This window comes from Lemur catta, chromosome 27 (assembly GCF_020740605.2).
Source record: "Lemur catta isolate mLemCat1 chromosome 27, mLemCat1.pri, whole genome shotgun sequence".
Lineage (NCBI taxonomy): Eukaryota > Metazoa > Chordata > Mammalia > Primates > Lemuridae > Lemur > Lemur catta.
The window spans coordinates 912,560-928,062 of NC_059154.1; the positions used below are offsets into that span (position 1 = coordinate 912,560).

A 15,503-nucleotide genomic window follows, 5' to 3' on the forward strand; every position below is an offset into this window, starting at 1 on the left:
CAGAGCGTCCCAGGCGTTCCGTTGGGCCGGCAGCGGAGCCCCAACCCTGGGCCCCACACCGGGCCGGGGCCGGGCGGCGGGATCCCTAAGTGCCGCCGGGTCTCCTCTCCCCCGGACCCCGCACCCGCCGCCCCGCACTCCGGGACATCGCGTACACCCGGCGCGGGACAGCCCACGGCGGCAAACCGTGTCCTGGGCCCCCGGACACCCGGCCCACCGTGCACTTTCTCTCCGCCGCACACCCGGGCCTCGGGCCCGGGCCTCACGCCGGGCGGGCTCCTCGCCGCCGACGGGGCTCCGAGAGACACACCGGCGCGCCGCACAGGGCGAGTCGCTGGCCCCCTGGGCAGAGAGGACACACAACAGCACACGGAGCGCACGCACCCAAACCCAAAGGACCCACCGGCCCCCCGACCCGTGGCTACCCACCCCAAACCCCACCCCACCGGGCTACAGGATAGCCGGCTCTGGCCGCCCCGCCGCCCCCCGCCCCCGCGCGGGGGCTGCTGCCACACGCAGGCCCTGAGGGGAATCGGGGCAGAACGGTCCTCCCCAGACGGGGGTGGGGTGGCGGGGTGGGGGGGGACACTGCAGATCTTCAGGACCTCCGGGTGACGGACCAGCGGCAGGCGCGGCCCTGCCTCCTCCTCCCGGCCCCGCCCCAAAGCCCCTCCCCACCGTGCCCTCGCGTGGGCCGGCGGAGGGCCCTCTCTCGCGCACTCTCCGGCTCCGGCCCTCCGCTCCCACGCGTGGAAGCCTGTCCCTGCGCGCGTGCCCGTGGGTCTGCTCCTCGGGGTGTGGGACGGCGGTGCGTCCGTGGTTTGGGTGGGGGTGGGAGGGCGCGCGCGCGAGACCCGTCAGGCTCCGCCTGGCCCCCCACCCCCACCCCGATAAGGGCAGGTGGGCTAGCGAAGGGCCAGGGCGGCGGGAGGGACCCGACTGCGCAGGGAGGGACGCGTCGCAGCAGATCGGCCTCTTGAGGCGTCCGGGGGCGGCCGCCCTCGTCTACGGCCAGACCGCCCTGAACGCGCCCGATCTCGTCTCACCTCGGAAGCTAAGCAGGGTCGGGCCCGGTTAGGACTTGGATGGGAGACCGCCTGGGAATCCCGGGTGCCCTAGGCTTTTTGCTCTGCTTCTTTTTCTGTCCCGCCCCCCTGGGCTGGGAAGGGGAGGGGGGGGCCTTCGCCCTCCGCGCCCGGCCCGGCTCCGCCCCCGGCCGGCCCGGACCCTGCCCCGTGGCCCCTGGAGACAGGGTCAGATTGGAGATGTGGAGGCTCAGTCCCCGAGGCTGTCGCCCCTCACACACCTGCCGCAGGTCCGGGCCTCCGGAACTTCTGACCGACCGGCTCTGAATTCAGGACACAGTCTAAAGTTGTCCAAGGAGATGACCACGTTACCACCCTAGGACAGGAAAAATTGGACCCTATCCACATATGCAGAAGAAGAGAATCTAAACAGCTGGCTATTCGTTCACGGTAACATAATTCAGGAATCCAGAGGCGAAGACATCTAGAAACACTTTTCAAACGTCTAAATCTTTAGAACATATTCTGAAGGATTAAGAAGTAGAAGCATTCTTTGGACAGTCACGAGCAAGACCAGGGTGTCGATAGGAAATCCTTCTGTTCGATACTGCAAGAGACGCTCCAAAAACATACTACAACAAGGGAAAACACTAACAATATATGGGAAAGGAAAATCACCTTTCTTCATTTTCCTCACCTCCTACGGTTCTCAAAAGAGAATGTTTGCCCCTATGCGCGGGAGACCTGTAGAAATCCTAGGTGAGTCCAGCAAGATAGCTCTAGATGAAATCAACATTCGATCGATAGTTTCGATATTTCTTATTTCCTCGCAAATACACAATAATGAATGCAATTCTTGAAAAGGATAACATTCAAAGTCACAGAAAATCCACACAGCACCTACGGGGCAAAGGTGCCAACTTAGATGGAAAACCTAGCAAAAACGTACATGATGGCTCCAATCGATGGAGAGGCTATCCCATAGTCCTCGATAGACGGACACAGAGTCCCCAAACTAATCATTTCCCCCACATTAATAAATAATCCCATTTAAACAGGGTTTATAACTAGAAACTTACAATCTGCTTCTTTCTCTTTTTCTTTTAATTTGGGAAAGGGATATGTTAAAGAATGATGATCATGATCATGATTATCATTATGATTATTATATTAAATCGAATTAACCGTACCAAAACCCCACCACTCACCTTATAAAAATGGGAGTTGATGCATATGTGGGAAGCCGCTGTGTATCTTTGTCTCAAGGCGTGGAACCACAAAAACGCTTCTCCCAAACAAATCCCATCTCGACTGTCATCCTTTTCCTTGCTTTTCCTTTGAAAGTTTTTGCTCTCTGTTATAGGACTATCTCATTGAGGTAGTTTGTTAATTTCACAGTTTATAGAATAGATGTGGAACCATTCTGGATTCCTTCTGGGCAACTTGTGTGCCAGGGGAAACCTTCTGTTTGGAGAATACTCCTCGCTTACACAGGAAGCTGCAGTTCATCAGCGCTGCTAGAGAATGGCACTGCACGAATCAGTCGAAGCATCTTTATGCGATCTTTGACTAGGTCCGTGTACAAGGGGCTCCCGTGAGGATTACCCTAGATGCTTCCTGGTCACATGTGCCCTATCTTCTCTCTGGTACGTGCTACTCAGAGAATATGCTTGCTCCTGAATTATGCCAGTGTTTATTCATTTCCATTTAGGCTACAGTGTTTTCCAAATGGTCCTATAATTTCGCCTCCCATATCAGCAGGGTGTGTGCAAGAGTTTTCCTCAAAGCCAACACAGTGATCAGTTTCTTAAGTTTCCTCAATCTGGTGAGTTGGAAACTATATCTGGCTTCATTTTTTATTCTGCATTTCCTTGACCAATAATGAGGACACGGGGCCAAAGGCGTATTAAGCGTATTAAACGTAGATATTCTGTAACAGTCATATTTTGCCAATTATATGGGCTACAGATACCTTGTCCTGTTTGAAGCTTGTTTTTGACCCTCTTCATGATATCTTTGGAAACTTTTTATTATGGAAAATTTGAAATAGAAACAAAATCGGAAAGAATAGTAGAATACTTTCTCACTACCCTGACTCAAGAAATCACCAACCCCTGGCCAGATCTTGTTTCTTTTATACCCCTCCTACCTTAAGTTCATGATCCCCTTAATAATATCCCTCCCACGATAAAAAGTCAATATGTTTCTATCAAAGGTAGAGGCTTTCTTCCCTTTTTCAGGGTACTCACAGCCACATTATTCCATGTAAAAATTTCACCGTGTTAGAGATAACAGCAAGTACTCAATGTTTGCGTTTCCCTGAGACACACACGCTCATTTCAGTTTCTTTGAATCCAGTCCAAATACAGTCCATACCTTGTGAGGGGTTGAGATGTCTTTTGAAAGAGTGTCCATACATCGCGACTAGTCGGGGGCAGCCCCGGTTGTCACCATTTCCCTTTGTTTCCTACCGCTGTCCGCAGTGACCCGAGCTATTTTTGCATTGTGAGGGGTTTCATCGTGGATTTAAACGTATTGAACGTGTTTCAATATCTTGCAATTATTAGACTTGCTGGCGATCAAACCGTCCTGTGTTTGGCAAACGGGAGTCTACTCATTCTGGTTCCTGTGTCTTTTGACGTGACCCTCGTCCTGTTGGATATGGTAGCATCTGTGCTTCCCAGTATGAGAAGCGTGCGTTTCCCGCCCCAGACCTCAAGTCAGCGTATGTCTCCAGTAAGTCTTAGGACCGTTTAATAACGATGGTTGGCGGAGACCACAATCTAGATGCTGGTGAAATGCACTAGTGTCGAGTTCGCACCTATGTCTCAGCACTTTCCGTGGAAAAACTTAAAAAAAAAAAAAAAAAGAAAGAAAGAAAGAGAGAAAGAAAAGAAAAAAAAATTACAGGAAAACACATTGAGTTTACACTGATAATCCAAGTTCAAACTGAGAACTGAGAGTTTTTTTACATTACTTTACCGATTTCACCTCTTCCTCTCACACCCAGATTCCCAGTCCCCAAAGACACCAACAGCATTTCTTCTTTGCAGGATCCCACAGAATAATCGTAGCCATGCACCATAGAACCGTGGACTGGTTCCCACTGCATGAAGTAGGAAAGGCGAGGAAGGAACTTTCTACTTTTCCGGCTGCTCCACTGTGAAAATGTAAGAGCTGCCGTCCGCCGAAGCCAGTCTGCTCATGTCCAAGGAGCTCTGAGCCACGTCACACTCCTTTGGAATATTTCCCTGAGCCTTCATGTGGGCTCCTGACGTCTGTAGAATCTGACAAGTCACACATTGTCCTCCCGTTTGTGTCCTCCGTGCTTTGAATAGATGTGCTATTGAGTGTTTGAATTTTGTTGTCATTGGTGTATGTGTTTGTGGCAAAGTGTTGAGTGTTTGGTGTGTATGTAGCAGCTAGAGAGCGAGGCTCTGAAGGCTACTGGGCAGCAGGAGGGCGCGGGGTCGGGTGGGGGGCGCTGGGCCGGGAGGGCCGCGTAGCAGCTGGGCCTCTCGAGGCGTCCGGGGACGGCCGCTGCCGTCTAGGGCCATAGCACCCTGAACGTGCCCGATCTCGTCTGGTCTGGGAAGCTAAGCAGGGTCGGGGGCCCGGTTAGTACTTGGATGGGAGACCGCCTGGGAATACCGGGTGCTGTAGGCTTTTGCTTCTTCTTTTGTCCCGCCCGCCGGGGGGTCGGGGGTGGGGGGGCCCCCCCTCGCCTTCTGCGCCCGCCCCCACTTTCGCCCTCGGGCCCCGGCCCCTCCCCCCCCTCGGCGCGACCCGCTGCCCCCGCCCGGGGCTTCCTCCCCTCTCCCCCGCTGCAGCACCACCGCCAGGTGGCGGCAGCGGCAGAGCGTCCCAGGCGTTCCGTTGGGCCGGCAGCGGAGCCCCAACCCTGGGCCCCACACCGGGCCGGGGCCGGGCGGCGGGATCCCTAAGTGCCGCCGGGTCTCCTCTCCCCCGGACCCCGCACCCGCCGCCCCGCACTCCGGGACATCGCGTACACCCGGCGCGGGACAGCCCACGGCGGCAAACCGTGTCCTGGGCCCCCGGACACCCGGCCCACCGTGCACTTTCTCTCCGCCGCACACCCGGGCCTCGGGCCCGGGCCTCACGCCGGGCGGGCTCCTCGCCGCCGACGGGGCTCCGAGAGACACACCGGCGCGCCGCACAGGGCGAGTCGCTGGCCCCCTGGGCAGAGAGGACACACAACAGCACACGGAGCGCACGCACCCAAACCCAAAGGACCCACCGGCCCCCCGACCCGTGGCTACCCACCCCAAACCCCACCCCACCGGGCTACAGGATAGCCGGCTCTGGCCGCCCCGCCGCCCCCCGCCCCCGCGCGGGGGCTGCTGCCACACGCAGGCCCTGAGGGGAATCGGGGCAGAACGGTCCTCCCCAGACGGGGGTGGGGTGGCGGGGTGGGGGGGGACACTGCAGATCTTCAGGACCTCCGGGTGACGGACCAGCGGCAGGCGCGGCCCTGCCTCCTCCTCCCGGCCCCGCCCCAAAGCCCCTCCCCACCGTGCCCTCGCGTGGGCCGGCGGAGGGCCCTCTCTCGCGCACTCTCCGGCTCCGGCCCTCCGCTCCCACGCGTGGAAGCCTGTCCCTGCGCGCGTGCCCGTGGGTCTGCTCCTCGGGGTGTGGGACGGCGGTGCGTCCGTGGTTTGGGTGGGGGTGGGAGGGCGCGCGCGCGAGACCCGTCAGGCTCCGCCTGGCCCCCCACCCCCACCCCGATAAGGGCAGGTGGGCTAGCGAAGGGCCAGGGCGGCGGGAGGGACCCGACTGCGCAGGGAGGGACGCGTCGCAGCAGATCGGCCTCTTGAGGCGTCCGGGGGCGGCCGCCCTCGTCTACGGCCAGACCGCCCTGAACGCGCCCGATCTCGTCTCACCTCGGAAGCTAAGCAGGGTCGGGCCCGGTTAGGACTTGGATGGGAGACCGCCTGGGAATCCCGGGTGCCCTAGGCTTTTTGCTCTGCTTCTTTTTCTGTCCCGCCCCCCTGGGCTGGGAAGGGGAGGGGGGGGCCTTCGCCCTCCGCGCCCGGCCCGGCTCCGCCCCCGGCCGGCCCGGACCCTGCCCCGTGGCCCCTGGAGACAGGGTCAGATTGGAGATGTGGAGGCTCAGTCCCCGAGGCTGTCGCCCCTCACACACCTGCCGCAGGTCCGGGCCTCCGGAACTTCTGACCGACCGGCTCTGAATTCAGGACACAGTCTAAAGTTGTCCAAGGAGATGACCACGTTACCACCCTAGGACAGGAAAAATTGGACCCTATCCACATATGCAGAAGAAGAGAATCTAAACAGCTGGCTATTCGTTCACGGTAACATAATTCAGGAATCCAGAGGCGAAGACATCTAGAAACACTTTTCAAACGTCTAAATCTTTAGAACATATTCTGAAGGATTAAGAAGTAGAAGCATTCTTTGGACAGTCACGAGCAAGACCAGGGTGTCGATAGGAAATCCTTCTGTTCGATACTGCAAGAGACGCTCCAAAAACATACTACAACAAGGGAAAACACTAACAATATATGGGAAAGGAAAATCACCTTTCTTCATTTTCCTCACCTCCTACGGTTCTCAAAAGAGAATGTTTGCCCCTATGCGCGGGAGACCTGTAGAAATCCTAGGTGAGTCCAGCAAGATAGCTCTAGATGAAATCAACATTCGATCGATAGTTTCGATATTTCTTATTTCCTCGCAAATACACAATAATGAATGCAATTCTTGAAAAGGATAACATTCAAAGTCACAGAAAATCCACACAGCACCTACGGGGCAAAGGTGCCAACTTAGATGGAAAACCTAGCAAAAACGTACATGATGGCTCCAATCGATGGAGAGGCTATCCCATAGTCCTCGATAGACGGACACAGAGTCCCCAAACTAATCATTTCCCCCACATTAATAAATAATCCCATTTAAACAGGGTTTATAACTAGAAACTTACAATCTGCTTCTTTCTCTTTTTCTTTTAATTTGGGAAAGGGATATGTTAAAGAATGATGATCATGATCATGATTATCATTATGATTATTATATTAAATCGAATTAACCGTACCAAAACCCCACCACTCACCTTATAAAAATGGGAGTTGATGCATATGTGGGAAGCCGCTGTGTATCTTTGTCTCAAGGCGTGGAACCACAAAAACGCTTCTCCCAAACAAATCCCATCTCGACTGTCATCCTTTTCCTTGCTTTTCCTTTGAAAGTTTTTGCTCTCTGTTATAGGACTATCTCATTGAGGTAGTTTGTTAATTTCACAGTTTATAGAATAGATGTGGAACCATTCTGGATTCCTTCTGGGCAACTTGTGTGCCAGGGGAAACCTTCTGTTTGGAGAATACTCCTCGCTTACACAGGAAGCTGCAGTTCATCAGCGCTGCTAGAGAATGGCACTGCACGAATCAGTCGAAGCATCTTTATGCGATCTTTGACTAGGTCCGTGTACAAGGGGCTCCCGTGAGGATTACCCTAGATGCTTCCTGGTCACATGTGCCCTATCTTCTCTCTGGTACGTGCTACTCAGAGAATATGCTTGCTCCTGAATTATGCCAGTGTTTATTCATTTCCATTTAGGCTACAGTGTTTTCCAAATGGTCCTATAATTTCGCCTCCCATATCAGCAGGGTGTGTGCAAGAGTTTTCCTCAAAGCCAACACAGTGATCAGTTTCTTAAGTTTCCTCAATCTGGTGAGTTGGAAACTATATCTGGCTTCATTTTTTATTCTGCATTTCCTTGACCAATAATGAGGACACGGGGCCAAAGGCGTATTAAGCGTATTAAACGTAGATATTCTGTAACAGTCATATTTTGCCAATTATATGGGCTACAGATACCTTGTCCTGTTTGAAGCTTGTTTTTGACCCTCTTCATGATATCTTTGGAAACTTTTTATTATGGAAAATTTGAAATAGAAACAAAATCGGAAAGAATAGTAGAATACTTTCTCACTACCCTGACTCAAGAAATCACCAACCCCTGGCCAGATCTTGTTTCTTTTATACCCCTCCTACCTTAAGTTCATGATCCCCTTAATAATATCCCTCCCACGATAAAAAGTCAATATGTTTCTATCAAAGGTAGAGGCTTTCTTCCCTTTTTCAGGGTACTCACAGCCACATTATTCCATGTAAAAATTTCACCGTGTTAGAGATAACAGCAAGTACTCAATGTTTGCGTTTCCCTGAGACACACACGCTCATTTCAGTTTCTTTGAATCCAGTCCAAATACAGTCCATACCTTGTGAGGGGTTGAGATGTCTTTTGAAAGAGTGTCCATACATCGCGACTAGTCGGGGGCAGCCCCGGTTGTCACCATTTCCCTTTGTTTCCTACCGCTGTCCGCAGTGACCCGAGCTATTTTTGCATTGTGAGGGGTTTCATCGTGGATTTAAACGTATTGAACGTGTTTCAATATCTTGCAATTATTAGACTTGCTGGCGATCAAACCGTCCTGTGTTTGGCAAACGGGAGTCTACTCATTCTGGTTCCTGTGTCTTTTGACGTGACCCTCGTCCTGTTGGATATGGTAGCATCCGTGCTTCCCAGTATGAGAAGCGTGCGTTTCCCGCCCCAGACCTCAAGTCAGCGTATGTCTCCAGTAAGTCTTAGGACCGTTTAATAACGATGGTTGGCGGAGACCACAATCTAGATGCTGGTGAAATGCACTAGTGTCGAGTTCGCACCTATGTCTCAGCACTTTCCGTGGAAAAACTTAAAAAAAAAAAAAAAAAAGAAAGAAAGAAAGAGAGAAAGAAAAGAAAAAAAAATTACAGGAAAACACATTGAGTTTACACTGATAATCCAAGTTCAAACTGAGAACTGAGAGTTTTTTTACATTACTTTACCGATTTCACCTCTTCCTCTCACACCCAGATTCCCAGTCCCCAAAGACACCAACAGCATTTCTTCTTTGCAGGATCCCACAGAATAATCGTAGCCATGCACCATAGAACCGTGGACTGGTTCCCACTGCATGAAGTAGGAAAGGCGAGGAAGGAACTTTCTACTTTTCCGGCTGCTCCACTGTGAAAATGTAAGAGCTGCCGTCCGCCGAAGCCAGTCTGCTCATGTCCAAGGAGCTCTGAGCCACGTCACACTCCTTTGGAATATTTCCCTGAGCCTTCATGTGGGCTCCTGACGTCTGTAGAATCTGACAAGTCACACATTGTCCTCCCGTTTGTGTCCTCCGTGCTTTGAATAGATGTGCTATTGAGTGTTTGAATTTTGTTGTCATTGGTGTATGTGTTTGTGGCAAAGTGTTGAGTGTTTGGTGTGTATGTAGCAGCTAGAGAGCGAGGCTCTGAAGGCTACTGGGCAGCAGGAGGGCGCGGGGTCGGGTGGGGGGCGCTGGGCCGGGAGGGCCGCGTAGCAGCTGGGCCTCTCGAGGCGTCCGGGGACGGCCGCTGCCGTCTAGGGCCATAGCACCCTGAACGTGCCCGATCTCGTCTGGTCTGGGAAGCTAAGCAGGGTCGGGGGCCCGGTTAGTACTTGGATGGGAGACCGCCTGGGAATACCGGGTGCTGTAGGCTTTTGCTTCTTCTTTTGTCCCGCCCGCCGGGGGGTCGGGGGTGGGGGGGCCCCCCCTCGCCTTCTGCGCCCGCCCCCACTTTCGCCCTCGGGCCCCGGCCCCTCCCCCCCCTCGGCGCGACCCGCTGCCCCCGCCCGGGGCTTCCTCCCCTCTCCCCCGCTGCAGCACCACCGCCAGGTGGCGGCAGCGGCAGAGCGTCCCAGGCGTTCCGTTGGGCCGGCAGCGGAGCCCCAACCCTGGGCCCCACACCGGGCCGGGGCCGGGCGGCGGGATCCCTAAGTGCCGCCGGGTCTCCTCTCCCCCGGACCCCGCACCCGCCGCCCCGCACTCCGGGACATCGCGTACACCCGGCGCGGGACAGCCCACGGCGGCAAACCGTGTCCTGGGCCCCCGGACACCCGGCCCACCGTGCACTTTCTCTCCGCCGCACACCCGGGCCTCGGGCCCGGGCCTCACGCCGGGCGGGCTCCTCGCCGCCGACGGGGCTCCGAGAGACACACCGGCGCGCCGCACAGGGCGAGTCGCTGGCCCCCTGGGCAGAGAGGACACACAACAGCACACGGAGCGCACGCACCCAAACCCAAAGGACCCACCGGCCCCCCGACCCGTGGCTACCCACCCCAAACCCCACCCCACCGGGCTACAGGATAGCCGGCTCTGGCCGCCCCGCCGCCCCCCGCCCCCGCGCGGGGGCTGCTGCCACACGCAGGCCCTGAGGGGAATCGGGGCAGAACGGTCCTCCCCAGACGGGGGTGGGGTGGCGGGGTGGGGGGGGACACTGCAGATCTTCAGGACCTCCGGGTGACGGACCAGCGGCAGGCGCGGCCCTGCCTCCTCCTCCCGGCCCCGCCCCAAAGCCCCTCCCCACCGTGCCCTCGCGTGGGCCGGCGGAGGGCCCTCTCGCGCGCACTCTCCGGCTCCGGCCCTCCGCTCCCACGCGTGGAAGCCTGTCCCTGCGCGCGTGCCCGTGGGTCTGCTCCTCGGGGTGTGGGACGGCGGTGCGTCCGTGGTTTGGGTGGGGGTGGGAGGGCGCGCGCGCGAGACCCGTCAGGCTCCGCCTGGCCCCCCACCCCCACCCCGATAAGGGCAGGTGGGCTAGCGAAGGGCCAGGGCGGCGGGAGGGACCCGACTGCGCAGGGAGGGACGCGTCGCAGCAGATCGGCCTCTTGAGGCGTCCGGGGGCGGCCGCCCTCGTCTACGGCCAGACCGCCCTGAACGCGCCCGATCTCGTCTCACCTCGGAAGCTAAGCAGGGTCGGGCCCGGTTAGGACTTGGATGGGAGACCGCCTGGGAATCCCGGGTGCCCTAGGCTTTTTGCTCTGCTTCTTTTTCTGTCCCGCCCCCCTGGGCTGGGAAGGGGAGGGGGGGGCCTTCGCCCTCCGCGCCCGGCCCGGCTCCGCCCCCGGCCGGCCCGGACCCTGCCCCGTGGCCCCTGGAGACAGGGTCAGATTGGAGATGTGGAGGCTCAGTCCCCGAGGCTGTCGCCCCTCACACACCTGCCGCAGGTCCGGGCCTCCGGAACTTCTGACCGACCGGCTCTGAATTCAGGACACAGTCTAAAGTTGTCCAAGGAGATGACCACGTTACCACCCTAGGACAGGAAAAATTGGACCCTATCCACATATGCAGAAGAAGAGAATCTAAACAGCTGGCTATTCGTTCACGGTAACATAATTCAGGAATCCAGAGGCGAAGACATCTAGAAACACTTTTCAAACGTCTAAATCTTTAGAACATATTCTGAAGGATTAAGAAGTAGAAGCATTCTTTGGACAGTCACGAGCAAGACCAGGGTGTCGATAGGAAATCCTTCTGTTCGATACTGCAAGAGACGCTCCAAAAACATACTACAACAAGGGAAAACACTAACAATATATGGGAAAGGAAAATCACCTTTCTTCATTTTCCTCACCTCCTACGGTTCTCAAAAGAGAATGTTTGCCCCTATGCGCGGGAGACCTGTAGAAATCCTAGGTGAGTCCAGCAAGATAGCTCTAGATGAAATCAACATTCGATCGATAGTTTCGATATTTCTTATTTCCTCGCAAATACACAATAATGAATGCAATTCTTGAAAAGGATAACATTCAAAGTCACAGAAAATCCACACAGCACCTACGGGGCAAAGGTGCCAACTTAGATGGAAAACCTAGCAAAAACGTACATGATGGCTCCAATCGATGGAGAGGCTATCCCATAGTCCTCGATAGACGGACACAGAGTCCCCAAACTAATCATTTCCCCCACATTAATAAATAATCCCATTTAAACAGGGTTTATAACTAGAAACTTACAATCTGCTTCTTTCTCTTTTTCTTTTAATTTGGGAAAGGGATATGTTAAAGAATGATGATCATGATCATGATTATCATTATGATTATTATATTAAATCGAATTAACCGTACCAAAACCCCACCACTCACCTTATAAAAATGGGAGTTGATGCATATGTGGGAAGCCGCTGTGTATCTTTGTCTCAAGGCGTGGAACCACAAAAACGCTTCTCCCAAACAAATCCCATCTCGACTGTCATCCTTTTCCTTGCTTTTCCTTTGAAAGTTTTTGCTCTCTGTTATAGGACTATCTCATTGAGGTAGTTTGTTAATTTCACAGTTTATAGAATAGATGTGGAACCATTCTGGATTCCTTCTGGGCAACTTGTGTGCCAGGGGAAACCTTCTGTTTGGAGAATACTCCTCGCTTACACAGGAAGCTGCAGTTCATCAGCGCTGCTAGAGAATGGCACTGCACGAATCAGTCGAAGCATCTTTATGCGATCTTTGACTAGGTCCGTGTACAAGGGGCTCCCGTGAGGATTACCCTAGATGCTTCCTGGTCACATGTGCCCTATCTTCTCTCTGGTACGTGCTACTCAGAGAATATGCTTGCTCCTGAATTATGCCAGTGTTTATTCATTTCCATTTAGGCTACAGTGTTTTCCAAATGGTCCTATAATTTCGCCTCCCATATCAGCAGGGTGTGTGCAAGAGTTTTCCTCAAAGCCAACACAGTGATCAGTTTCTTAAGTTTCCTCAATCTGGTGAGTTGGAAACTATATCTGGCTTCATTTTTTATTCTGCATTTCCTTGACCAATAATGAGGACACGGGGCCAAAGGCGTATTAAGCGTATTAAACGTAGATATTCTGTAACAGTCATATTTTGCCAATTATATGGGCTACAGATACCTTGTCCTGTTTGAAGCTTGTTTTTGACCCTCTTCATGATATCTTTGGAAACTTTTTATTATGGAAAATTTGAAATAGAAACAAAATCGGAAAGAATAGTAGAATACTTTCTCACTACCCTGACTCAAGAAATCACCAACCCCTGGCCAGATCTTGTTTCTTTTATACCCCTCCTACCTTAAGTTCATGATCCCCTTAATAATATCCCTCCCACGATAAAAAGTCAATATGTTTCTATCAAAGGTAGAGGCTTTCTTCCCTTTTTCAGGGTACTCACAGCCACATTATTCCATGTAAAAATTTCACCGTGTTAGAGATAACAGCAAGTACTCAATGTTTGCGTTTCCCTGAGACACACACGCTCATTTCAGTTTCTTTGAATCCAGTCCAAATACAGTCCATACCTTGTGAGGGGTTGAGATGTCTTTTGAAAGAGTGTCCATACATCGCGACTAGTCGGGGGCAGCCCCGGTTGTCACCATTTCCCTTTGTTTCCTACCGCTGTCCGCAGTGACCCGAGCTATTTTTGCATTGTGAGGGGTTTCATCGTGGATTTAAACGTATTGAACGTGTTTCAATATCTTGCAATTATTAGACTTGCTGGCGATCAAACCGTCCTGTGTTTGGCAAACGGGAGTCTACTCATTCTGGTTCCTGTGTCTTTTGACGTGACCCTCGTCCTGTTGGATATGGTAGCATCTGTGCTTCCCAGTATGAGAAGCGTGCGTTTCCCGCCCCAGACCTCAAGTCAGCGTATGTCTCCAGTAAGTCTTAGGACCGTTTAATAACGATGGTTGGCGGAGACCACAATCTAGATGCTGGTGAAATGCACTAGTGTCGAGTTCGCACCTATGTCTCAGCACTTTCCGTGGAAAAACTTAAAAAAAAAAAAAAAAAGAAAGAAAGAAAGAGAGAAAGAAAAGAAAAAAAAATTACAGGAAAACACATTGAGTTTACACTGATAATCCAAGTTCAAACTGAGAACTGAGAGTTTTTTTACATTACTTTACCGATTTCACCTCTTCCTCTCACACCCAGATTCCCAGTCCCCAAAGACACCAACAGCATTTCTTCTTTGCAGGATCCCACAGAATAATCGTAGCCATGCACCATAGAACCGTGGACTGGTTCCCACTGCATGAAGTAGGAAAGGCGAGGAAGGAACTTTCTACTTTTCCGGCTGCTCCACTGTGAAAATGTAAGAGCTGCCGTCCGCCGAAGCCAGTCTGCTCATGTCCAAGGAGCTCTGAGCCACGTCACACTCCTTTGGAATATTTCCCTGAGCCTTCATGTGGGCTCCTGACGTCTGTAGAATCTGACAAGTCACACATTGTCCTCCCGTTTGTGTCCTCCGTGCTTTGAATAGATGTGCTATTGAGTGTTTGAATTTTGTTGTCATTGGTGTATGTGTTTGTGGCAAAGTGTTGAGTGTTTGGTGTGTATGTAGCAGCTAGAGAGCGAGGCTCTGAAGGCTACTGGGCAGCAGGAGGGCGCGGGGTCGGGTGGGGGGCGCTGGGCCGGGAGGGCCGCGTAGCAGCTGGGCCTCTCGAGGCGTCCGGGGACGGCCGCTGCCGTCTAGGGCCATAGCACCCTGAACGTGCCCGATCTCGTCTGGTCTGGGAAGCTAAGCAGGGTCGGGGGCCCGGTTAGTACTTGGATGGGAGACCGCCTGGGAATACCGGGTGCTGTAGGCTTTTGCTTCTTCTTTTGTCCCGCCCGCCGGGGGGTCGGGGGTGGGGGGGCCCCCCCTCGCCTTCTGCGCCCGCCCCCACTTTCGCCCTCGGGCCCCGGCCCCTCCCCCCCCTCGGCGCGACCCGCTGCCCCCGCCCGGGGCTTCCTCCCCTCTCCCCCGCTGCAGCACCACCGCCAGGTGGCGGCAGCGGCAGAGCGTCCCAGGCGTTCCGTTGGGCCGGCAGCGGAGCCCCAACCCTGGGCCCCACACCGGGCCGGGGCCGGGCGGCGGGATCCCTAAGTGCCGCCGGGTCTCCTCTCCCCCGGACCCCGCACCCGCCGCCCCGCACTCCGGGACATCGCGTACACCCGGCGCGGGACAGCCCACGGCGGCAAACCGTGTCCTGGGCCCCCGGACACCCGGCCCACCGTGCACTTTCTCTCCGCCGCACACCCGGGCCTCGGGCCCGGGCCTCACGCCGGGCGGGCTCCTCGCCGCCGACGGGGCTCCGAGAGACACACCGGCGCGCCGCACAGGGCGAGTCGCTGGCCCCCTGGGCAGAGAGGACACACAACAGCACACGGAGCGCACGCACCCAAACCCAAAGGACCCACCGGCCCCCCGACCCGTGGCTACCCACCCCAAAGCCCACCCCACCGGGCTACAGGATAGCCGGCTCTGGCCGCCCCGCCGCCCCCCGCCCCCGCGCGGGGGCTGCTGCCACACGCAGGCCCTGAGGGGAATCGGGGCAGAACGGTCCTCCCCAGACGGGGGTGGGGTGGCGGGGTGGGGGGGGACACTGCAGATCTTCAGGACCTCCGGGTGACGGACCAGCGGCAGGCGCGGCCCTGCCTCCTCCTCCCGGCCCCGCCCCAAAGCCCCTCCCCACCGTGCCCTCGCGTGGGCCGGCGGAGGGCCCTCTCTCGCGCACTCTCCGGCTCCGGCCCTCCGCTCCCACGCGTGGAAGCCTGTCCCTGCGCGCGTGCCCGTGGGTCTGCTCCTCGGGGTGTGGGACGGCGGTGCGTCCGTGGTTTGGGTGGGGGTGGGAGGGCGCGCGCGCGAGACCCGTCAGG

General features: G+C 55.2%; 6 pseudogenes; all 6 read left to right on the forward strand.

Annotated features, from left to right (window-relative positions):
• Positions 1 to 1,003: 1,003 nt before the first annotated feature.
• On the forward strand, positions 1,004 to 1,122 carry LOC123627860 (annotated as a pseudogene).
• A 3,448-nt stretch (positions 1,123 to 4,570) lies between these two features.
• Positions 4,571 to 4,691, forward strand: LOC123627882 (annotated as a pseudogene).
• A 1,192-nt stretch (positions 4,692 to 5,883) lies between these two features.
• Positions 5,884 to 6,002, forward strand: LOC123627861 (annotated as a pseudogene).
• Positions 6,003 to 9,451: 3,449 nt separating this feature from the next.
• Positions 9,452 to 9,572, forward strand: LOC123627883 (annotated as a pseudogene).
• Positions 9,573 to 10,764: 1,192 nt separating this feature from the next.
• LOC123627862 lies at positions 10,765 to 10,883 on the forward strand (annotated as a pseudogene).
• Positions 10,884 to 14,331: 3,448 nt separating this feature from the next.
• On the forward strand, positions 14,332 to 14,452 carry LOC123627884 (annotated as a pseudogene).
• Positions 14,453 to 15,503: the final 1,051 nt, after the last annotated feature.